The sequence below is a fragment of the Dermacentor variabilis genome, chromosome 3 (assembly GCF_050947875.1).
Source record: "Dermacentor variabilis isolate Ectoservices chromosome 3, ASM5094787v1, whole genome shotgun sequence".
Taxonomy (NCBI): Eukaryota; Metazoa; Arthropoda; class Arachnida; order Ixodida; family Ixodidae; genus Dermacentor; species Dermacentor variabilis.
The window spans coordinates 178796577-178821647 of NC_134570.1; positions in this window are offsets into that span (position 1 = coordinate 178796577).

A 25071-nucleotide genomic window follows, 5' to 3' on the forward strand; every position below is an offset into this window, starting at 1 on the left:
CCGAGATCTTTTTTGTTTGTGACATTCGAAATGATGTCCAGTTGTAGCCGCTGTGCTCAAAAGAAGGCTCACTATTTTCATATAGTAAAGTTGAAGGTTAATGTTGTAAGAGGGTGTTTGTAGTCATGAGCATAAAGTTTATACAAAAACTTGTACCGTTCATCGTTCGCTGCTACCTTAACCGCCATGGGCATATCTCACAAAGGCAGTAGCCCCAAAATTTCGTTTTCTAATCCTAATATACAACGCTATGCAACAACAGTTGGCACTCACCCACACACTGGGCATGACCGTCCACAAATCTTCCACTCCGTAGCACCAAGCCCGTGTGCGCCGACACGGCTTATTCAAGTTCCGGCCGTTGCGGACCACGACTAGATCGCGTTTCTGTTTACATGCTACCGTATAGGGAGGCCTGCCTGCCAGATAAGCTAGGAAAAAGACACTTGCCGGCTGACCTTCCTTGCAGCATGCGCGGATTCTGAAGCTTTCAAGGACACTCGCAGCACCCGAAAAAGTAAGAGAGGAAAAGTAATCACTACTGCTTTTCTTGATATTTGTTGGCCACGGAGTGACTTCTGTGACACTTTGTGACGCTTTCAATCGCCATAGCGGAGAAAAGCCATGAAAGCTCTAATGGTTTAATACGCAACGGGAGAGTGATGGCATTCGGATCCATTTGGCAAAGTTCCTAACCGCAGCGTCCAAACGCCTTCGAATGTACAGCGCGATGCACGTCGTATAATTGCGCGTGTACCAGATGTTTTCCTTGAGCGCGTCGAGTGCATCGATGCAATTAACGCTGGACACGTTGGTAATATACAGAGAAGAAAGCAAAAGTACCCACATTCAACACGCATGTCGCAGAGTACGAGAAGCGAGGCTTTTGTGAGTAATATAGCACTAAAAGCGATACGTACATTCCCTTTATTTGGTGTTATATAGCGTGCAATCACATGCGATGTTTATGTTTAGCACCGCATAGTCCACAATAATACTGTAACGCAGCGTGTATGTTTATGCACTGCATCGTTCACATGCTATGCCGAAAGGCGAACAGCCCTTCATTCGGATGGAGGCTGCAAGACTTCCGCGCAGCGATGTCACGGTGACGAAAGCGGCGTTCGACGTTTGCCAAATGAAGAAAGGTAAGGATAGGTGTACGACCGAGTGAAATACAGCACATAAATGAATGCATTAACACTTCTGTACCTCTGGTGAGACAGTGGGCAATATCAATGCACATCTCACGTTTGGACCCCCTACTGGTCCAAGCGTGATATCATCATCAGCAGCAACAGCCTATTATTAATTAGTGTTTTATGGCGCGAGGGCTACAACGGCCAAAGAGCGCCAGCAACGGTGTTTAGTAGTGCGGTAGAATGTTATAAACATGTCAGTGGGTATAATAGGTTGCAATGCCTGTGATGTACTGCGGTGACTGTAAAGGCCTAGGAATTAAAATCATAAGGCTTGCATTTCTTGGGAGAATTTAAGATGATTAATTCGGATTTCGGGTAGCGTAGGGAAGATGAGTTTAAAAGCGGTAAGATATATTCTTCAAAAAATTCACATCATTAAGATAAGTTAACAGCCGGTCGAGGGGGAACATCGGCTCAGCTGATAGGAAAAATGCAGGATGCATAGGTAAATTGGTGCGGTAAAGTTCAGGAAAGTATTTTTTTCGCGTGGCTTCCATGCCAGGGCATTGTATAAGAACATGGATGACTGTGAGTTGATTTCCGCATCTAGTGCAGACCGGTGGATCAGTACCGGTTAGCAAGTATGAGTGTGTTGCATGTGTGTGCCCTATCCTCAGTCTCGACATGATTACTTCCTCCTGTCTATGCCGGTGTACAGGTGTTTGGGTAATGTAGGGTTGGATGATGTGAAGTTTGTTATTATTTTCTGTGCCCCATGCTTCTTGCCATGCGCGACGCAGTATTCCTCGAACGACAGGTTTCATATCTGTATATGGAACATAACTTACGTCTATTTGGGGCCTTAGACCTGCTAAGGCCGCATTTGCGTCTGCCGCTTCATTACCAGATATACTAGTATGGCCAGGTACCCAGCAGATTATAATATGTAGCCCTATCTTGTAGGCTAAGGTTAAGCTGCTGATGAGAGTGTTTATCACCGGGCTCTTTCTTTGTTTTTCAAGGTGTATTGACCGGACCACACTTAAGGCGTCTGTGTATATTATCGATTGATTGATCTGTTTTGTTGTTATTTCTTTAACTGCGAGGAGTATAGCGTGAGCTTCAGCAGTGAAGATACTTGTGTATTTGTTTAATCTTAAATGGGCTACAAAATCTGGACCAATTGCAGCACATGATGTTGTTTCAGAAGTTTTTGAAGCATCAGTGTAAAATTCTGGACACCTGTACTCACTCTGTAGTGATAAGAAGTGTTGTTTTACAGCTTCTTGGGGTGTATGCTTTTATTTGTTTGTTTCTGTGAACGAGAAGTCACAATGTATGGTGACTGATTCCCATGGTGCTACTAACTCGTTAGTGTTATGCAGGTGAACGTCCGACAGCAATATGTTGTTTTCTTGACATAGCGACAGTGCTTTCAATGGAAATGGCTTTGCTAATGATGGCCGCTTTGCAAAGAGGGTTTGCGTTTCTGTGCTCTTCAACATTTTGTAACACGGGTGTTCCCGGTTGGAACTAATCTTAAGTGCGTACACAAAACTACAATACTTACGTTGTCGGTCTAGGTTCCACTGATTAGCTTCTACGTGCAAACTTGAAACAGGGCTAGTACGGAATGCACCTAGGGCTAGTCGCATGCCAAGGTTATGTACAGGATCCAGAATTTTTAAAACAGAACGTGAAGCTGATTGGTAAACAATGTTCCCGTAATCGATAAGTGTTCTAATCAAACTGTTATACAGCGAGAGCAAGCATTTCTTGTCAGTTCCCCACGACTGGTGCGAAAGAATTTTGAGGATATTCATAGTTTTTAAGCACTTCATTTTTATGTTCTTTATATGTTGCACAAACGAGAAGAGCTTATCATCCAATAAAACGCCAAGAAATTTCTGCTCCTTTTTTACACTAAGCACATACCCGTTCATCGTAATATTCGGTTCAGGATGTATGCCTCCTTTCCGAGAAAATAACACGCATGTCGTCTTTTCTTCATTAAAGCGAAAGCCATTCTTGTCGGCCCATATTGAAAGCCTGTTCACTCCCAGCTGAATCTGCCTCTCGCATATGGACAGATTGCATGATTTAAAACTTATCTGTATATCATCTACATAGACTGAGTAGGATATAAATGGCGGGAGTGTTTTTTGTAGCGTGTTCATTTTAACTAAGAATAGTGTGCAGCTGAGCACTCCTCCTTGTGGTACACCGTTTTCTTGCACAAAGACTCTCGACACTGCAGTTCCCACCCTTACTCTGTACTTTCGTTCGGACAGGTAGCTTTTCATTATATTAAACATGTTGCCTGACACGCCATACGACGCGAGGTCTTGCAATATGCCATACCTCCAGGTAGTGTCATAAGCTTTTTCGAGATCAAAAAATACTGATAGACAGTATTGATTATGAACAAATGCGTCTCGTATATAACACTCAAGTAGAACTAGGCTATCTGTTGTACACCTTCCTGGCCTAAAACCGGCTTGGTGGGGATCCAGAATTCCATTGTAATCCAAAAAGAACATTAGTCGGCGGTTTGTCGTTTTTTCAAACACCTTACATACACAGCTCGTTAGAGCGATAGGTCTGTAGCTCTGTAAATAGGAGGGGTCTTTTCCATGCTTTAATATTGGCATTACTATAGCTTCCTTCCAGCAGGACGGCAATCGACCACTGCAGAAAATTTTATTGAACAGGTATAAGAGGCATTCAAGTGTTCTCTCGGGTAGGTGCTTTACCATCTCATAATTAATACTGTCTAACCCGGGCGCAGTGTTTTTGCAGTTGCGCAAAGCTAATTTTAATTCTTGCATCGTGAATGGGCAATTGTACCCATCGCTATGGAATTTTCGGAAGGAGAAGGGTATTGACTCATCTAATTTTTTATATATTAGGAATGCTTTTGTGTAGTTCGCGCAACTCGATATGTGCTCAAAGTGTTTGCCCAAACCATCTGCTTGCCCTTCTAATGTAGTAGCACTGTCATTTACCACGGGCAAGGGTAGTGTGGTATTCCCCTTCAGCCTTCGAACCCTACTGTACACTTTCTGGCTATCTTTGTATGAGTTTATTGAGCCGATATAATTTCTCCAACTATTTCTCTTGGCTTCCCAACAAATACGTCTTCCGTTTGCTTTTGCAAGTTTGAAATTTATAAGGTTTTCTTCTGTTGGATATTTGGAAAATGCACGCCAGGCTTTGTTTTGTTCTTTTCGTGCTTGCTTGCACTCTTCATTCCACCAGAGCTTAGGGTCCACTATTTTACCAGAGGTTTGTGGTATCGATTGTTTCGCGGCATGAATAATGTGTTCAGTTATATAGGCGGTCATTTCTTCAATGTCAAGCTGCCTTACGGATTCAAGGGATATACATGCGAGCTCTTTGAATTCTGCCCAGTTTGCAGCATTTAGTTTCCATTTTTTTTGGATTGACAGGTGGGTTATACGTATGTATCGCCTCCAAGAGAACTGGAAAATGGTCGCTTCCAAAGGAGTCTGTGAGAGCTCTCCATTCAAACAATGGCAGAAGTGTTGCAGAACCAACCGCCAGATCTATTGATGAGTAGGTGTTATGTGCAATGCTATAATAAATCGGGTACTTTTTGTTGAACAGGGTTGCTGCAGAGGATAGAAGGAATTCTTCAATTACGCGGCCTCTTGCATCACAGTGTGAGTCCCCCCAGAGTCCACTATGAGCATTAAAATCACCAACCACAATATACGGCTCAGGAAGCTGGTCTACTAGTTTTTCAAACTCATTAATGTCGATCCGCTTGTCTGGTGGAATGTACAAAGAGCATACAGTAACAAGACTATTAAGCAAAATAGCTCGTATGGCTACTGCCTCATAAGGCGTGTTAAGTTGGAGATTTTGGCATGCAACAGTCTTTGATATTATTATTGCCACGCCACCTGATGCAGCATGTCCATCATCACGATCTTTACGAAAAATTCCAAACTGAGTTAGAAAGTTCGAGTCACTTGATTTTAAGTGTGTCTCCTGAACACAGAACACTATAGGCTTATACGTAGATAACAATTCTTTGATGTCATCTAGGTTATGCAAAAGCCCTCTGGCATTCCATTGCAATATCTGAACACCCATTATGACAAAGGTGTTTTTGGGAGTGTTCTGTGTAGAGTGATAATATTATTTTGGTTTTGGTGGAATTATTCGAGGTTTTTTTTTTCTTTTTTACGACCCTCAAGCTAGCTGCGCTTGTCTTTTGGTGCCGCTGGCACCGATGTACTTGCGTCAACCTCCATCTCCTTCTCAGAGGCGGTGGAGGCGGGGTCACGAGGCTCTGGGAGACGTGTCTCGGGCCTCGGTTTTTGCATACTAATGCAGCCCTGCGAGAGCAAGGTCTGCGAGTTGTTGGATTTGGCAGTACTGGGTGCTGCATCTGTGGGGGCAGAAGATGTCCCCCGTGGTTCACTGCGTGTGACCAGGGCGGGCTCTTTAGGCCGTTGTAAGAGGGCCCCCTGCCTCGTCACAGCGGCAAAACTTTCGTTGCGAGGAAATGTAAGTCGCTTTCGCGCTTCAGAGAAGGTAATGTTTTCATTGATCTTCAGGGCAATAATTTCTTTCTCTTTTTTCCAGATTGGGCATGACCATGAGAATGCAGGATGATCCCCTTCACAGTTCGTGCAGTGTGATACAGCATTGCAATTATCAGATGGATGATCGTTAGAACTGCATTTGGCACACGTTAATTTTCCTCTGCATGTCTGAGAGCTGTGCCCGAACCTCTGGCATTTGAAACAACGTCTAGGATGGGGGATATAAGGCCTCACACGGATTTTCACATAGCCTGCTTCGACTGAGTCTGGTAGTGTGGTGGAGCCAAATGTTAGGATTACATGTTTTGTGGGAATTTCGGTGTCATTACGATGGATCATGATTCTTTGAACTTTGGTCACATTCTGTTCTGCAAAACCTTCAAGCAACTCTTCCTCACTAAGATCAAGCATGTCTTCATCAGAGATTACCCCAAGAACACTGTTCATCGAACGGTGCGTATGTGTGAAGTGATTTTAGAAAAGGAAACGGAAGAGATAAGTGCAGCGCCGTAACTGTCTCTCACAGGAGGACACCTCAACAGCACTGCACGGGGAAGGGGCGAATTGGAAGAAAAAGATGAAGGAGAGAAAGACGGGACGAACGTGGCAAGGGGAAAAAAAGTGAGTGCGGGGCTCAGAGCCGCGCTCTCAAGTGCGTCGCATTGCAGTAGTCTAGCAGTGCCGAAAAAGCGTGCTTCACGATGGACGAGTGGGCTGCAGGGAATAGCAGCGCGGTCGCCGTATCGCAAGTCAGTCCCAGTCGCCGATAGACTGTACACAAGTCCGTACACAAGGCAGGGCAGCGAAGTAGCAAGTGGTCGAGCGTCTCCAAATCGGCGCAGTTGCTGCACGCGGAGTCGCCAATTCCCTGCAGCCTGTGTGTTCTAGCAGCCGTCTTGTAGCAGCCGACGCGCAGGCGAAGCAGGAAAGAGCGGTCCGCCCGGGAGAAGCCCACGCGGGGGAGGTGTCGAAGTGACGTACCTGCGGCGACGCGCTGGCCCGGGTGCTGCGCACGGAGCGTTCGCAGAATGGTTGTTTTGGCCACGTCGAAGCCGGTGACCGAGGTGGCGAGGGGGAAGCGCAGGGAGTGAGCCTGCTTTGCGAGAGCGTCGGCGGCTTCGTTCCCTTGCAGGCCGATGTGCGCTGGAACCCATTGCAACGCCAAATCGCAGCCCTGGCTGACGAGATGGCGGAGCTTTGAGCCGACGCGCTGCACCAACGGTGGTCCAAGGTAATCCTTCGCCAGCATACACAGTGCCGCGCGCGAGTCCGAAAGGATCGCGGCAGAAACAACACTGCGCTGTTGAAGCAGGAGATCAGCTGCTAGGTCGATCGCAGCAAGCTCGGCCACCGTCGACGACCACACAACACGAGGGCGGCACTGCCGTGCAGCGCAAATATCCGGCGCCGTGCACGCTGCAGCACCGGAACCATCACTCGCCACGGAGCCGTCGGTGTAAACGAGCAGCCGGCCCCCTAGGCGCTCGTGTAGCAGTGCGGCCGTTTCCTGCTGCATAGCACAAACAGCTGTTTGATGCTTGGACTTGACGCCTGGCACCGTGGTGTTTACATCGAGTAGCGCGGAGGCGTGCGGCGATACCGGCAGAGGTAGGAGTTGCGGCGTCGACGCGACGAGTGCGCTGAACTCGCTGGCACGCTGGCCCATGCCCGAGCCCTCGAGGGTGTGGAGGCGACAAACGAGGCGTTGTCCCTGTGGCGAACGTTGAAGGCGCTCGATGTGGTTCATCGCTTGCTTCCGTGCGCGAAGTGAGGGCGGCCAGTCTCCCGCTTCGGCGAGAGTTGCTCCTACTTGCGAGTTGCGAGGAAGCCCGTAAAGTTGGCGAATTACAGTACGGTGCTCCATGTCGATGGCGTTCCAGTTGGTGGCTCTGGCGTTCGTGAGGGGAATCGCATAGAGTGCTCGCGTTGTTGCGACCGAGTTCTAAACTCGAAGCGCAAGTTGCGGTGTACAACCACGACCACGGGCGAGCAGGGAGCGTGCGGCGCCAGCCACCTTCTTAGAATTCTTGCAGAGCTGGGAGACGGCGGCGTTAAAGTTGACCCGGCAGTCGATGTCAAGTCCGAGATAGCGCACTTTTTTCTGCCACGGGAGGGGGCTTCCGCGCAGCGTGAGACAAGGCATTTCGAAGCGCGCACGAGCACGGGGGTGTACTAACAACGCCTCAGTTTTTGACGCCGAGAGCTGGAGCCCTATGCTGGCGAGATATTCATCGACGGCGTTGATCGCCGACTGCAGGGATTCTCGCACTTGGAAGCCGAGGTCCGTGGGCCCGCACGCAAACAGTGCAATGTCATCGGCGTAGATCGCCACGCGCACTTCGTGGGCTGTCATCTTGGGGATGTAGTCAGGTAGTCTTGCCAGAGCCAAGTTAAAAAGAAATGGGCTGATCACGCTGCCCTGGGGAACCCCGGAGGTCACGCTGCGAGGGGCACTGAGCGTGTCGCCAACTCGCACTCTGAGCGTGCGGTCACTGAGGAAGGCCGCGATGTAGTCAAAGAGGCGGCCGGTGACACGTAGCTCACGGAGGGCTTGAATGATGGTGGTGTGAGGGAGACCATCAAATGCGCGTTGCACATCGAGCAGCACGAGATATCCGGCTTCTTGGCGACTTGCTGCGTGCTCGAGCGTAGCCACGACGTCCGCGAGCGAGTCAGCTGCTGAGCGCAGTCGCCGGAAACCACTCTGTTCAGGGGCGAAAGCGTCGAGGGCGGAGGCAATCCACTCAAGGCGGCGCAAAGCCATGGCCTCCAGAGTTTTGCCGGCTACCGAAGTAAGCGACACTGGGCGATAGGAGCTGACGCTCGTGGCAGCTTTGCCGCGCTTGAGAATAGGGACGACTATCGCCTCTTTCCAGTCAGCAGGAATAATGCCACTGCGCCAGACGCCGTTGAAGGCCTCGAGTAGGCAAGGGAGCTGCGCGGCATCGACGTTCCTGAGGACCTGATGAGTTAGTCCGTCGGCACCAGGCGCTGAGCGTCGTTTACGCGTGTTCAAAACAATGCGCAACTCACTAAGGGTAAACTCGGCCGAGCAAAGCACCTCAACGTGCTCCAAGATTGCCCTCGTAGGAAAGTAGCGCAGGGGAGCGAGGAGTTCAGCCTTGTTGTGCGGCGGTAGTTCGCAGGGTGCACTGACTGGGCGCACAGACGGTGGCGGTGGAGCGAAGGCATCGGCGAAGAGTTCGGCCAGTTGCTCTGTGCTCAATCCCGTAGCCACCGCGATGGAGAGTGCAGGATGGCGAGGGATCTTGGGACGGAGGAGGGAAGCGAGAATGCGCCAAGGGCGCGACTTGTCGCGAGTGTCCTCCAATGACACGCAGAGACTTTGCCAGCTCTGATTGCGGCGCTGCCTGGCGTGACGGCGACACGCAGCGTCCAGGCGGTTGTATAAAGTCCAATGCTCCACCTTGTCGCTCTTGATGGCACGGCGTTCGGCGCGACGACGGACAGCGCGCAGATTGAGAAGCTTGATATCGGGGACCGGCGTTCCAGCAGGCACCGCGCACGATTTTGTAGCGGCATCCAAACACCTCGTAAGATGCGTAAGAAAGTTTGTATTTGCCGGAGGGGGTATGGCACAGAGGGACCGAAAATGGGACCAGTCCGTGACGCGGTACGTACATGTCCTCGTGCGGTTCCGGCCGAGCGGGTCGAGAGAGATCGGATAGTGATCCGACCCCTGCGTGTCAGGGCTGCGAACCCACTCGTAGTGGCATCGCTCACTCGCGAGCGACAAGTCTATCGCACTCCCGTGTACCCTCCGACGCACAAAAGTGGGACTTCCGGTGTTGATGATTAGCAGGCCCGAAGCATGGATGGAACTTAGCAGGTCCCTGCCGTTCGGCTCACTGTGGGCGCTGCCCCACGCCGTGTGGTGGGAGTTGAAATCACCGCACACGACACAGTCACCACCGATGCGCGCGGTGAGGCTCTCGATGAAGGTCCCACCGTCGTACGGGTTGCACGTACATGCTGGCAACACAAGTGTCAGCCCCCCCAACGCGCACGGTCACAGCCACACACTCTACGGAGGTGGGAACAATGTCGGCCACACGAACGACGGCTTGGGCAAGACGCGCACGGACGTAAATAGACGCGCGGGAGCGACCGGGTGGATGGAGCGGATCACAGCACTGCACGTTGGCGCAAGTCCGTAACTCGCAGGTGGTCGCACTGTGGTATCCCACGAATCCCGAAAGGTTGCACTCCCCGTCGCGCGTGTATGTCTCTTGCAACGCGAGCACGTCGTACTCGTGCAGAAGTAGGTGTTCGGAAAGTTCGGCGTGTCGTCGGCGCAGCGAGCGCACGTTCCACTGCAGGATGCGCGGCCGACGTTTTGCTGTGCGACTAGCCATGGTGATTATATTGCTGTTGACATGCCACTGCCTGCAGGCAGACGGCCCGGAGCGGATGGTCAGCTGGAAGCATGGTGCTGACTGCTTGCATGGTGAGCAGCAGGTTTTCTACCAGCTGATCCATAGTAGTTTGGGCGGGTTGAGCAGCAGTATCCTGTGTCTGCTGGCGTTGAGAGGCACGAGGGGCTGGTACCGGACGCCTGGGTGCAGGACTGGGGCCCTTCAGCACGCTCGCATAGGACCGCGCCGGAGATGAGAAGGACTGCTGTGGCTGCTTCTCCTCCCGGACTGCTGCACTGACAGCACGCCTCGACAATGCCGAGGTGGAGGAAGCCATGATGGTGGCCACCTCCCGTTCTTCCTGCCATTTGGGGCAGGCGGGAGTGTCGGCCCTATGGGGCCCCCCGCAGTTCCTGCAGCGGACTTTCTGGCAGGAGGCGCTCTCCACGTGGCTTTTGCCGCAGGAGATGCAGTCGGTCGGCCATCTGCAGGACTCCAGCACGTGCCCGAAGCGACCGCACTGCTGACATTGCACTGGACGGGGCCTGGCAGGTCTCACCCTGAATCCGAGCTTGAAAAGGCGCACGTGTTCAGGGGGGACCGGTCCCGCGAATCGGATGGTGATGGTGCTCTCCTCCCTCGTTGCCGACAGCACGGGAACGATGATGATGATGATGATGATATGTGGTTTTTAATGGCGCAAGGGCCAGTTATGGCCAAAGAGCGCCATGTCCATGTTAATGAGTTTGCAATGAAATCATGAGTTCGATGAAGTTGGTGTGACGTGGCTGTAGAGGGGCCTTAAAAACGGTCGCGCTAAAGTGCGCAAAATCTGTATAATAAGATTATGGCGATGGCTTATGACGTGTACTATGAACATTAAGATGCATTTAAATAGAATGATACGATGCGTAAAAATATCTAAGGTTATAAGATATGCTCGAGCACTACTGCCTCCTTAGAACCCTTGAAAAAACAAGGGCCTGGAGGCCTGTGCTAGGCAAAACTGTTATCGCAGCGGCATCCTCTGGGGCGAGGATGCTCTACGAATTTCTTGGGCATATAACGTGTAGTACGACATCATTTAAGAAGCTCAGGACTGTCTTGGTGTCAAAAAGCGGTTCCTTACCAAGAAACATAACCGGGTGTAGAGGGATGTGATGTTTGTAAACAAGCGAAAAATGTTTCTTTCTCTCCGTTTCGGCTTCCCGACACTCCAGGAGCACGTGGAGGACAGTAAGCATCTCACCGCATCTACCACAGATTGGAGGTTCACTTCCAGTAAGCAGATAATTATGGGTGCCAAATGTGTGTCCTATTCTGAGGCGACAGAATAGGACATCTGTTCGCCGAGATTTTGTTGGGGAGGGCCAAAAACCTAACTGCGGCTTTATAACGTGCAGTTTATTATTTATCTCTGCGTCCCACATGCGTTGCCAGTGGTTTCGCAGTTTCTTTCGTATGTAAGGTTTCAGATCTGTGAGAGGCACCAAATTAGTATTATTACCAGCAGGGAGTGCAATTGACGTAGCCATCTGGTCTGCCAAGACGTTACCCTCGATTCCCCTGTGGCCGGGTACCCAGCATATGATGATTTGCTGGTTAGCTAGATAAGCTTTGCACATGTCGGAATAGACCTCAATAAGTACAGGATTTTTATGTTTGTAGGGTGACATTAAGGCCTTCACTACACTTAGGGAGTCTGTATATATTACGGCTTTTTGAAGTTTTGCTTTCTTTATATGCTTTACAGCCGACCATATAGCGTAGGCCTCTGCCGTAAAGATACTTGTTTCTGGATGTAGTACATCGCAATCCGAAAAAGAAGGACCGACGGCTGCATAGGATACTCCGGCATGTGACTTGGAAGCGTCTGTGTAGAACTCTGTGCACGAGTGTTTGTACTGAAGTTCTAGGAAATGCATTCGAATTTCTACATCTGGAGCATGCTTTGAAACTTTTAGAAAGGATACGTCACATTCTGTGACCTGCCAGTCCCAAGGAGGTAATAGCTTGGTTGGGCGCATTAAGCGGTGCTCCAGGAGTGGGACATGCATTTCATCGCTAAGCTCCTTCACACGCAGCGAGAAAGGCTGTCTTATAGACGGGCGGTTGCGGAAAAGTGTAGCATACGTCATATCGGTAATGGTATTAAGACATGGGTGTTCAGGAATGGAATGCACTTTAAGGAAATAGGTAAAGCTGACGTATGATCTCTGTAAGTGGAGCGGCCACTCATTCGATTCGGCATATAGGCTTTCGATCGGGCTTGTTCTGAAAGCACCAGTGGCTAGGCGGATACCTAGATGATGGACAGGATCCAGCATCCTTAGCGCGCTCGGGGCGGCAGAGTTATACACCACGGCCCCATAATCCAATCGTGACCGTATTAGGCTCTTGTAGAGATTCATTAGACACTTTCTGTCACTACCCCACGCAGTCTTGGATAGAAGTTTTATTATGTTCATTGTTTTTAGACATTTTTCTTTGAGATATTTGATGTGTGGAATGAAAGTGAGTCTATCGTCAAGTATAATACCTAGGAATTTGTGCTCTTTGTTGATAGGAATTTGTTGTCCACACAGTTCTAAGCAAGGATCCGGGACCAGGCCTCTCTTTCGTTTAAAAAGTACACAAGAACTTTTCTGAGGATTGATTTTAAATCCGTTTTTCCCTGCCCATTTTGATACTTTGTTTAAACCAAGCTGTACCTGTCTCTCGCACACTGCGAGGTTACAGGATTTAAAAGCTATTTGAATGTCGTCCACATAGATAGAGTAAAAAATGGCCGGAGGTAATGAAGCACGGAGCGTGTTCATCTTCACTATAAAGAGCGTGCAGCTAAGGACGCCTCCCTGGGGTACACCAGTTTCTTGTGTAAAAGGACGTGACAGTACATTGCCGACTTTTACACGGAATGTGCGATTGGACAAATAGCTTTCTACGAGGTTTAGCATATTACCATGAATGCCCATTTCTGACAGGTCTCTTAAGATTCCGTATCGCCACGTTGTGTCGTATGCCTTCTCCATATCGAGGAATATGGATAGGAAAAACTGTTTGTGTACAAATGCGTCACGGATGTTTGCTTCAATACGTACAAGGTGATCAGTTGTGGAGCGCCCTTCCCTGAAGCCACACTGATAAGGATCAAGTATTTTGTTCTGTTCAAGGAAATGGATGAGGCGCCGATTTATCATTTTTTCAAATACCTTACACATGCAACTTGTGAGGGCTATCGGGCGGTTGCTTGCCACTGAGGAAGGATCTTTGCCTTGTTTTAAAACAGGGACCACAATGGCTTCTTTCCATGCAGTCGGAAGGTACCCTGCGTCCCAGATAGTGTTGAAAAGTGTAAGTAGTGTAACTTGCGTGTCATTGTGTAAGTTTTTCAGCATTTCATACATGATTCTGTCAGATCCCGGTGCAGAGCTCTTGCATGCGCTCAAGGCAGCTCTGAACTCTGTAATACTAAAAGGACGGTTGTATGGTTGATTTTGACGACATTTTCTGTTGAAAGGCTTTCGTTCTTCTATTTGTTTGTATTTGAGGAAGGATTGTGAATAATTTGATGAACTTGACACGTTCTCAAAATACTGCCCAAGTGAGTCTGCCTGGTCTTGTAGTGTATCACCCTGTGTGTTTACCAGGGGGAGTGAATGTGTTTGCCGCCCTCTAATCCTATTAACTCTGTTCCAGGCTTTCGCCTCATCTCTGAACGAGTTAATACTCGATAGAAACTTCTGCCAACTTTCTGGTCTGGCCTGTCGGCGGGTTCGCCTGCCTTCGGATTTTACTTTTTTAAAGTTAACTAGATTCTCTGCAGTGGGAGAAGCGCGTAGCAACCCCCACGCCCTGTTCTGTTTTTTACGAGCGATCCTACAATCGTCGTTCCACCATGGGACACGCCGTTTGCAGGCCAAGCCTTTTACTTCTGGTATGCATTTAAATGCGACATCTATTATGAATGCTGTAAAAACCTCGACTGCAGCGTGAATTCCTAACGAAGACAGGTCAGCCCATGGGATACTAGTTAGAGATCGAAATTTCTCCCAATCAGCTGTCTCAATCTTCCACCTAGGAGCGTGTGGTGGATATTCGTTTTCTTTATGTGATCTTAGCAGTATAGGGAAGTGGTCGCTACCGTAAGGGTTGTCGGTAACTTCCCATTCAAGTACAGGCAGTACAGACGGGGAGACTATAGTAAGATCTATTGACGAAAAGGATCGGTTTGCAAGAGAGTAATATGTGGGTTCTTTCTTATTGAGAAGGCACGCTCCGGAAGAAAAAAGGAACTGTTCAACGAGACGACCTCGCGCATCTGTACGAGAGTCGCCCCACAGGCAGCTGTGCGCATTGAAATCGCCAAGAACAACATAAGGTTCTGGCAATTCGTCTATAAGTGACTGAAATTCATGTTTGTTTAATTTGTAGTGTGGGGGTACGTAAAGCGAACAAATGGTGACGAGTTTATTAAGGAAAACAGCTCGAACCGCCACTGCCTCAAGGGCCGTTCGTAGCTGTATACGTTGGCACGCTACGCTTTTTTGAATTATAATTGCGACACCGCCCGATGATGCGACAGCATCATCGCGATCTTTCCGAAAAGTAACATATTGTCGAAGAAAGTTTGTGTATTTTGATTTTAAGTGTGTTTCCTGTAAACACAGCACTTTTGGATTATGTGTGTGGATGAGTTCTTGCAAATCATCAAGGTTTCTAACGAGACCTCTGATGTTCCATTGTATGATTTGTGTATCCATATTTAATGTAAATTAGTGCTGTGTGTACGGAAACGGAAAGATGCCTTAGATTAAAGAGCCCTTTCGAGGCCCTGTAATAGGTGTTTTGTTCTTTTTGAAGCGTTCAAGCGATTCTCGACGCTCCTTAGGCGTTTGGTGCGCCTTGGGGACAGGTGTAGTGTCCATTGCCTCGTGTGAGACGCCGGACAAGAGCTCTTGTGAGCGAGAGGTTTTCAGAGGGAGTCCCGCCTTGGAGGGCAAGACCCCTGCGCCCACCAGCCCGGAGGTCGATGGGGCTCCCTGAGGGATTTGGCTGCGCTGGCCGTTGCCAGCGCTGGAAGGGGCCTCGAAGGCTGGGGCAGCCTCGGCTGCACCCACCTTCGGGGTGGATGGTCCCTTCTCCTCGGTTGACGGAGCAGCGCTAGCTGCAACCGCCGCGGGGGCAGATGGCGTGACTGCCGACTCACTGCTTGTGGGTCGGACAGCCGCCGGAGGCCGTTGTGACGCTGCCCCCTGACGCGCCACTTCGGCAAAGCTGGCCTTAGGAAGGTATGCAACCCGCCTGCGTGCCTCTTTGAATGATATGTTTTCTTTTACTTTGATAGTGACTATTTCTTTTTCTTTTTTCCAAGACGGGCATGACCGCGAGTATGCGGCATGCTCGCCATCACAATTCACGCAGTGTGGAGCGTTTTCGCACGTTTCAGAGGCATGGTCACGGGAACTACATTTTGCACATGTCTGGCGGCCTCGGCAGTTCTGTGAGCTGTGGCCGAATCGCTGGCACTTAAAGCATCGTAGGGGATTTGGAATGTACGGTCTCACTCGGATTTTCACATAACCTGTCTCGATAGTGTCGGGTAGGTTGCTTGAGCCAAATGTAAGTATTAGGTGCATGGTATTGATTTCTTTTCCGTCACGTCTTATTTTAATTCTCTTAACATTGATCACGTTCTGATCATTCCAACCCTCTAGAAGTTCAGCTTCAGACAATTCAAGCAGATCAGCATCCGATACAACGCCACGGGTAGTATTCATGGTACGGTGTGGGGTCACTGTGACTGGAACACCCCCAAAAGATACAAGTTTGGACAGTTTTTCAAATTGTTTCTGATCGCGGAGCTCTAGGAGAAGATCACCGCCAGCCATTTTCGATGCTTTGTATCCGGGACCAAAAACTTCTGTCAGAGATTTCGAGACAATGAAAGTTGAGGTCATTCTTACAGTCTTCTCAGGCTTATCGGAGTGGATGACATGAAAGCGGGGAAAGTTCTGTGTATGATTGCCAAAAAACTTAGACATCTTCGGTGCGCCCTCGTTTCTGAGGGCGATCAGGAATTTTGGGGAAACCAGTTTCCATGGAGATATATAAAAATTCGGCAACAGCGCCGACCGCCCACCACGGAGCCCAACGCGGGGACGCGGCATAGCTTGCATACAAGTCTGCACGACGCCAGTCGTACGCCGTCACTATAACCAAATATGGTGTACCCAAGGTTGGATAGCCACACAGGGTTAACCCTTGCCACCAAGAAGAAGGAAGTAAATAGAAGAGAGAAGGAGACAGGAAAGTACTAAAAGTGGAAGGGAAAGACGAAGGTTTCAGGAGAGAGAGACAGGAAAAGGCGACTGCCGATTTCCCCCGGGTGGGTCAGTCCGGGGGTGCCGTCTACGTGAAGCAGAGGCCAAAGAGGTGTGTTGCCTCCGCCGGGGGGCCTTAAAGGTCCGAACACCCGGCATCGGCTCAACCTCCAGGATCCCCGTTTCCCCGGACACGGCTAACACGCGCACGGCTACACGCGGGAGGGTCCAACCCTCGTGTGCTCGGGTACGTGGTGTCGCAACACACCAAACGCCTGCTGACGCAGACGCCCCTGCGGGGGACAGCACGGGAACGCTCGACTCGATGGCTCCCAGCAGGTCTGCGTCCGCGGGTAACCCGACCACCCCGTGCAGGAAGCCGGTGCTCTTGCCGCGCTCGGCTGGTAGTCGGGCAGTCACTGGAATTCCGTGCAGCTCAGTGACTGCCAGCAGCTCCTCCAGGCACTCCCGGGTGGTAGTATCGGCGGCCACGATGTTGCGCTTATGGTTAACGCGAACCAATGCAACACCGGGCCGCGAAGAGAGGGTTGCAGCGAGTGAGAGGCGCGGTGCTCCTCGGAAGGTTCCGCCAGGCGCCGCGGGACGGAAGAGCACCGTACCGACGACCGCGGGGTCAACCGGGAGTGCAGCGGTCTCCAGGGCTCGTGCACGGCGCCGGTCCCTCTTTGACTGCACCAGCGTGAAGTCGTACGTGGTGGACTCGCGGGCGGATGGTGTCACTCTCTGTACTGCGGCTGTAGGCACACTGGGGGTGACCAGGGTAGCGGGTGGGCGCCGCGAGTCGTCCGTTGCCCCAGGAGACGAACGGGAAACATGGGCAGGCTCCTTCCTCTTGTTCTGCTTCTTCTTCTGCCCCTTTGGCTTCGGCCGCGAAGCAGGCTGGCAGGGTGGGTCCTTCAGGAACCGCGCCCCGGGGTGATCAGGGCCCTGATGTGACGAAACAGTGGGTGTTGCGTCCGTCACCTCCATCTCGTCGGCAGCGCTTTCGTTTGTAGCTGGTTCGCTAGCAGACGCTGCAGGGGACGCGCCGCCATCAGGAGCAGACGGCGCGTCGAGGATGGTTCCGGGCGCGCCCTTGCTCGGAGGGGGCGCGGAGGCGGCGGCTGTAGACTCGGCGGGATGTCGAGAGGTGGCGATTGCCCTTCTTGGAGGGCCTCGGTCTTGTGCGGCAGGCGGAGAGGAGGTGGCGGCTGGTTGGTTTTCGCTTCGCCCGGAGAGCACCCGCCACGCGTTCGCCACCGTCGCCATGCCAGTTTGAGCCTGGTGACACTCGGACCTGCATCCCTCGACGAACTCCGGGCAAGGGAGGACCTGGAACTTCGTGCCACTCGTATGCTGGGCCAGTGGCTCAGTCAACGGGCCGCCACCCTCGATCTCCCTGTGGATCCCCCCCCTGCCTACTACCGCTTCGAAGCCTCTCCAGGACGGCCACCCAGTACAAGAGCCCCATGCTTCGGTCCCGCTCCCCCCCTCCGACGACGAGGACATGGATATGTCCAGCTCCCGGAAACGCGCCCGCGAGACGGAGAGCGAGGACGAGGAGCCAACCGGGCGACGTAAGCAGCCGTCGAGCTCTCCCCCCAGCCCGGAGCAGCACACGGCAGCCAGCAGCCACGTGCAGCAACCGGACCACGGCAGCGCCATTTCCCCACACTCGGGCGAACGGTGCGCCATGACAGTTACTGCTATGTCACCAATGAATTTCAGGTCTGAAAGCTTTTTAAGTTGCTCTTTGTCTTTCAGTTCCAGAAGGATGTCGCCACTAGCCATCTTTGTAGCTTTGAAACCTGGGCCTAATGTGTCTCTTAGGCACTTCGAAACTTTGAAAGGAGATAGTTTTCTGGCTGTTATATCGCCGTCACTGTGGATCACATGGTACTTTGTAAAGTTGTCATAGCTCTTGAAGAAAAATCGAGTGGTTGCTCCGTTGCGCCCCCTTTTTAGAGGACTATCAGTTTGGGAAATGGAAGGAGTAGCCATAAAATGTATTTGTCTTCGGCAGCAGCGTCAGCCGCCCACCACCGAGCCCAACATGGGGACGCCACAAGGCCTGTATTTCAAGACTTGCGCACGCCAGCTGTACGCCACCACTATAACCGTACATGGTGTAACCAAGGCTGGTTAGCCACACAAGGTTAACCCTAGCCGCCAGGAAATTAAGAGTGGAAAAAAAAGATAAGAAAGGAAGTGGAGAGAAGGAAAGGTGCAGAAGAAAGATTATAGATGGAGAGGGGGACAGGAAAAGGCGACTGCCGATTTCCACCAGGTGGGTCAGCCTGGAGGTGCCGTCTACATGAAGCAGAGGCCAAAGAGGTGTGTTGCCTCCGCCGGGGGGCCTTAAAGGTCCGAACACCCGGCATCGGCACAACCTCCAGGATCCCCCTTTCCCCGGACACGGCTAAGCCGCGCACGGCTACACGCGGGAGGGTCCAACCCTCGTGTGCTCGGGTACGTGGTGTCGCAACACACCAAACGCCTGCTGACGCAGACGCCCCTGTGGGGCAGCATAACTTTCTGCGGAACGTTTTTAAGGCAACACCGCATTCACTAGAGGCGTTTTTGTCCCGCTTTGAAGCATCGAACTCATGGCTGAGTTGTAGCGTCTCATTCTTTCGTCGGCTCTCGTGCGCGTCGGTTGCTGGGGTCATGTGCTCTCTCCGAGCGGTGTCAGCGGCTTCAGGCCGTGGTTCTACTGTATCTGCTGAGGATTACAAGGTTATTCTGCCCCACCTGCCAACTTGAAACGCTTCCCTGAACACTGCATTTCTTCATTGTGATGTGTCTGCCAGGCCCTGCCGAATCAACGATTTCGAAGAAGAAATTGAGCGCCTACAAGTAGTCAAGGATGTGGTGTCGATCGGTGCCTACCAGATGAATCATGTCTCGGCGCTAACGACATATTCCATGGCCGCAAAACAAGTGCTCGTAGATGCACAGGAACTGCGCATCAAAGGTAAAAGATGTCGTGTCATCGATCCCAACGACAGTCAGGTGAGAGTCAAACTTCATTGGCTTCCTTACCATATCAGTGACGACGCCGTACGCAAAGCGCTGGAACCATATGGGAAAATTGAAGAACTGAGTAGAGAAACGTGGCTGACCGGAAAATTCAAGGGAGCGCAAACCTCATCTAGGTCGGTGAATTTGACACTGAAACACGGATTTACTGTCGAATCGCTCCCGCATCAGATTCGTATTCAGGGCAGCAACACTCCTGTAATTGTGCCTGGACGACCACCCCTGTGTCTGAGATGTAAGAAATCGGGCCATATAAGAAAGGATTGTCGTATCCCGCGGTGTTCTGCATGCCACAAATTTGGTCATGAAGCTGACGACTGCAGGAAAACGTACGCTACCACGACGCGGGAAGACGGCAAGAACGACGACACAGATGCGCTCATGGACGATGATGAAGCTGCAGAAACATTCCAGCCTCGTAACATTAATCTTTCCTCGTGGGTAACTGAGCCTGCAACACCAACCACGCAAAAAGAAACCAAGGAGGCCGACTCTCCTGTCAAGGCTGTGGTAGTTGTATCACCTGTTGTCTCTGTAACAACGGATAAAATCTCAGGGGAGCCCGAAGAAGATTGCACTGTAGTGTTTCAAGTTCTGTTCCCTTCAGTGCCTATGGAGTCGCACACTACGGGAAGCATACGAGAGATGGAGGAATGTCTGCAAGCAGCGGCGACCATAGTAGACCACTATGCCACGTACTGCGGAGTCCAATACTCCCCGTCCAAGTCTCAATTTGTGCATATTCGAACTTCCCCGAAACGCAAAATCTCAGTTCAGCTTTCTCTCGCCAGTGGCCCCATCCAAGAAGTGGAGGAGATTCGAATACTCGGTCTCTTCATTAATCAACACCACAAGGCAGGCACAACTCTTGCCAAACTCCTCAAGGTCGGCGACCAGGTGGGCCGGATGGTTCGCCGCGTTTCCAACAAGCGAGGAGGGTCGCGAAATAAGGATGCGGTGCGGCTCGCACATGCCTTCGTAACTAGTAGGGTACTGTACTAGACCCCATACCTACGCTTACGGAAACATGACGAAGATTGCTTGGAGGTAGTATTCCGCAAAATGTTCAAGAGAGCCCTCGACCTCCCGATCTCCGCTTTCAACACGCGTCTTCTCGCGTTGGGGATGGTAAACACCTATCGGGAACATCGCGAGGCGCATCTCGTTAACCAATACACGCGTCTCGCCCAGATTGTGTCCGGTCGGCGCCTCTTAGACCGGTTACATATTAAACATGACCACCATACGATGGAAAGGGTTCGAGTGCCCGAACTGTGGAGACGCGCCCTCTACGTTCGACCCCTTCCAACTAAGATGAACAAGGAGGACCATAATGGAAGGCGCCAGGCGTGGGCGGATGCCCTGCACCGCCACTATGGCTCTAGGAAACACGTCTTCTACGTCGATATTGCAGGCCCCAACCACTCCAGGGGGGGGGGGGGGTGGTACACGGCTGCAACCGTGCACGAGGAAAGACAAGTGGACGGCCTCTTGTTCAAAGCACCCAGCTCAACGCATGCGGAGGAGGTCGCGATCGCCCTCGCAGCCTCCCATCCCTACTCTAAATTGATCCTCACAGATTCCCGTGGAGCCTGTCGTAACTTTCAATTGGGATGGATCACTCCTCTCGCTGACAAAATTCTTCGCCGCTGTATTCGCGACTGCGATCCAACTCATCGCGCAATAATATGGGTGCCCGGCCACCAAGGCATGCCAGGTAACGAAGCCGCCCATGAGGCAGCCCGCACACTCACTTACCGGGGGGCACCAGGCATCACTTGGGAGGACCTTGACCCAGAACACAGCCCTCTTCTTTCTTTTAAAGACATTACTGAGCACTATCGTGCCGAACACCGCCGTTACGCGGTTCGTATGAAGGGACTGGGTAAAGCTGCCGAACGAATTCTTCTTAGGCTCTTTACAAACACCTTGCTGTGCCCGGCGGTTGCCAAGCACTTTGACCCTTCTTTTGACGGCCGCTGCTCATTCTGTGCGGAGGTGGCCGACACCTTCCACATGGTTTGGGCATGTATGCAAATGCAAAATCCTTCTCTCCCCCCTATCACCCCTTGTCCTGCCCGAGAGGACTGGGAGGCGGCCCTACTCGTCTGCCAGGAACTATCGGCCCAACAAGCCCTAGTTCGGCGGACCTGCGTAGCGGTCAAGACCAACGGGGTCCCGGAATGAGAGACTCCGCCCAGTATTGCAAGGGGCGCGACCAACTAGAGGTCTCTCCCCGAGCACCTCCCAGTATATATAGCCCAATAAATGCTTTTCACCACCACCACCACCATCACCGACGGCGTCTGAAGTGATCTACCCAGCAGAACTAGAACACACGGAGGCGCCCGTGGCGTCTGACGACGAAATATCTGCGATAGAAGCAGAGATTGTGGACTTAGGAGCAGAACGTCCCAAGACGCCAGCGGCGTCTGAAGCCCCGAACCTTCCTATGGAAGCGGAGACGCCAGAGGCGTACCATTCTCTGGAGTTCTAGCAGGAGGACGCAAGCAATAGGGCTACAAGTATGCCTGAGCTCGGTTCGGACGAAGATGAAGGCACGTCTGGGAGCATTACAGATATGAGAAGCATGGTGCAACAAGTAAAATCGAAAGCGGCCATGAAGAGGAACCGTGTTACCACGGCTCCTCAGATACCGCCCGTGGAAAAACGTCACAAGCGCTCCTTGTGACCTGTAAAGATCACGCCTCAAAGGTATGCATCATTGGGCGGTGTATCGGCAGTTTTATCACTATGGCTCACTTAAATATAGCAACCTTTAACTGCGTTAGCTTGGTCGCACGCAGGAGAAAGCAGTGGTTTCTAAATCTGCTACTGCAAGAAAATGTTGAGATTGCGTTTATTCAGGAGACAAAACTTTCATCGAGTGTGCAGCTGGAAGAGATGGACCATTTTGTTCGCAACCATTACTCGTTTCATTTTTCTCCTGCTTGTGGTTACAATGGAGGGACGGTAGTTTTGCTAAAGAAACACTCAGCGGTACTGGTGTACCCCGAGTGGGCAAGGACCGACAGGGATGTGTATGTAGTGTGTATTTGGTGTACCAGAATGAACCATACAAGCTTATTTCCATACATGCTCCGAATGACGCATCGCTACGAACAGCATTCTTTTCAGGCCTGAGGCAATATCATGACTCACCATGCCGTACCATATTTGCCGGAGATTTTAATTGTGTTTTACGTGCTTCTGACTGTTCGAAAAAGCGATCTCCAGATACCAGCCTAGCAGAGCTCAGGAAGCTTTTGAGAGACTATGACTTTCAAGATGTTACCGAACTTGCGCCAGGAGATAAGGACGGTTTTACACATTGGCAAGGTGACTCTCATTCAAGGCTCGATTGGTTTTACGTGTCTAGTGACCTCTCATCGTACAAGGTGCGTTATAAGGTGCAACCTGTTGCATTCTCAGATCATGCATTTGTCTAAGCCATATTTGAAGAAAAGGAAACAACAAGAGGCACAAAGAGTGGCAGTTGTGGAAGCTGAATGAGAGTCTGTTGGATGACAAAGAAATGTTCGGCAGCATTAGGAATCTAATCAAGGAAAAAATGAAAGGACGAAAGGTAGACACGATATTGTGGGAAGAGATAAAGGAAGAATGTAAAGTGTTTCTACTTGCAAAAGGACAGGAAAAAGCAGCAGTGGAGAATAGCGAAAAGCTTAGCTTGATACGAACTCTCAAAAATCTAATTGAAGCCGAAAACTGTCACCCGAATACCCTCACAGAAGATATCAAAGAGTGCAAAGGCCAGCTGCTGTCAATCTTGGAGAAGGAATATAAAGGCGCTATGATCCGGTCTAGGACGGAATCACAGCAGAGAATGAGGAACCGCTCAAGATTTTCAAGACAAAAGAAAGACAGCCCGGCATGAAAAACAGAATAGAAGCAATACAGAGCGGAGACAGTACTCTCAAATCACAAAATGACATCGAGGCTGCTTTCACTCAAGCATACAAGGACCTCTTCGAATACGGAAGTAACACATGCGACCGTGAACTCTTGGAAAAGTATGCTTCAACGTTAAACTGCATAGATGACGGGACAAAACAGCAAACGGATGAGTGTAGATCAGAGAGCAAAATAGAATGGGCCATACAAAAGCTAAAACCAAGAAAGTCGCCAGGAGTAGATGGACTCAGCACTGCCTTTTACAAGAAATTTTCACCGGAATTAGTCCCAATATTACGCGACGTGTACGATGACATTTTGAAACGAGGAGTGCTGCCGCCATCTATGCGACGAGTTCTTACTGTTTTACTGCCAAAGAAGCAATCAAGGCAAGTGACGACAGTGAGCGATTTCCGCCCCATTAGTCTTTTTATGACCGATTACAAAATACTTGCCAAAATTATAGCTAGACGGCTGGACTTTGCCGGGGGATCAGTTATAGGCAACCATGAATGTTATGGCATCGAAGGACGTCGCATCAGATTGTGCGAAGCTACCTCCGTTGATGGATCCAGGGCAGCGGTTTTGCAAGTGGATCTGAGCAAGGCTTTCGATAGAGTAACACATGACTTTCTCTTCAACTTGCTTAAGGCCTGCGACATTGGGGACCGACTTCTAAAATGTATAGGTGTCTGCTACAGACAAGTGACGACGCGACTGGTAGTCAACGGGCAAACAACTCCCACCATCCAGCTCTACAGATCCGTTAGGCAAGGATGCCCCATGTCACCAGTTGTTTTTGCTCTGTACTTAGAACCCCTGTGCCGAACAATTCTGAACGACAGCGACATAACAGGCTTCAGTTTCGCAGATACTCCTCTGAAAGTCCTCGCCTACGCCGGCGACCTAACGCTTGTGGGTGCCTCTAGAGAGGAAATCCGCCAAGGAGTGCAGCATGTCATGGACTTTCTGTAAAGTTTCTGGGGCTAAAGTCAATCGAGAAAAGTGCGCGGTGCATGGTTAGGTGCATGGGACTTAAAACCAGCAACCTTCCTAGAGATGAAGTGGACGTCTGAAATCATCAGCTACGTCGGTGTGTGTTTTGATAGTGCCAACCTACAGAATGGACAAAATACAATTCGAAGTGTTACCCTCGCGGCAAAAGTGCAACAGTGGCACGGGAGAACGGTCCCGCTTATGAACAGAGCCTTTGTTCTTTCCAGCTATATGATACTCAGCGCAGGTGATGCCCTGTTTGCCGGCTCAGGTGAATCGAGTGCATAGATTTTGCGCGACATATATTTGGGAGTCACGGTTTGAGCGCATAAGGCGCAGTAATTTATTCTTAAGTAAGGCAAAAAGAGGCTTAGGGCTGGTAAACGTAGAGGTAAAACTCAAAGTTCACAGGTACCTTTTTTTTCAAAAACCAAACCCAACATATTATACGTCATTCTTTCAAACAATTAGGAGGGGGGTACCTAGGCGAGTGGATCGAAGGTGCCCAAGGAGTCCCACGAGCCCGCACCCTAAAATTATACAGGGAGGTGGAGCAGACAGCTCGCTTCTTCGAGCAGCCTTTTTCTCAAGAGTACCTAAAAACTGTAAAACGTAACAGTCTGTACTGGAACACTATAGATATGCTATTCCCACCACCACTATATCGGTCTCGAGTTGGAAGCCAGCTGGAATCTGACGTTGTCACGCG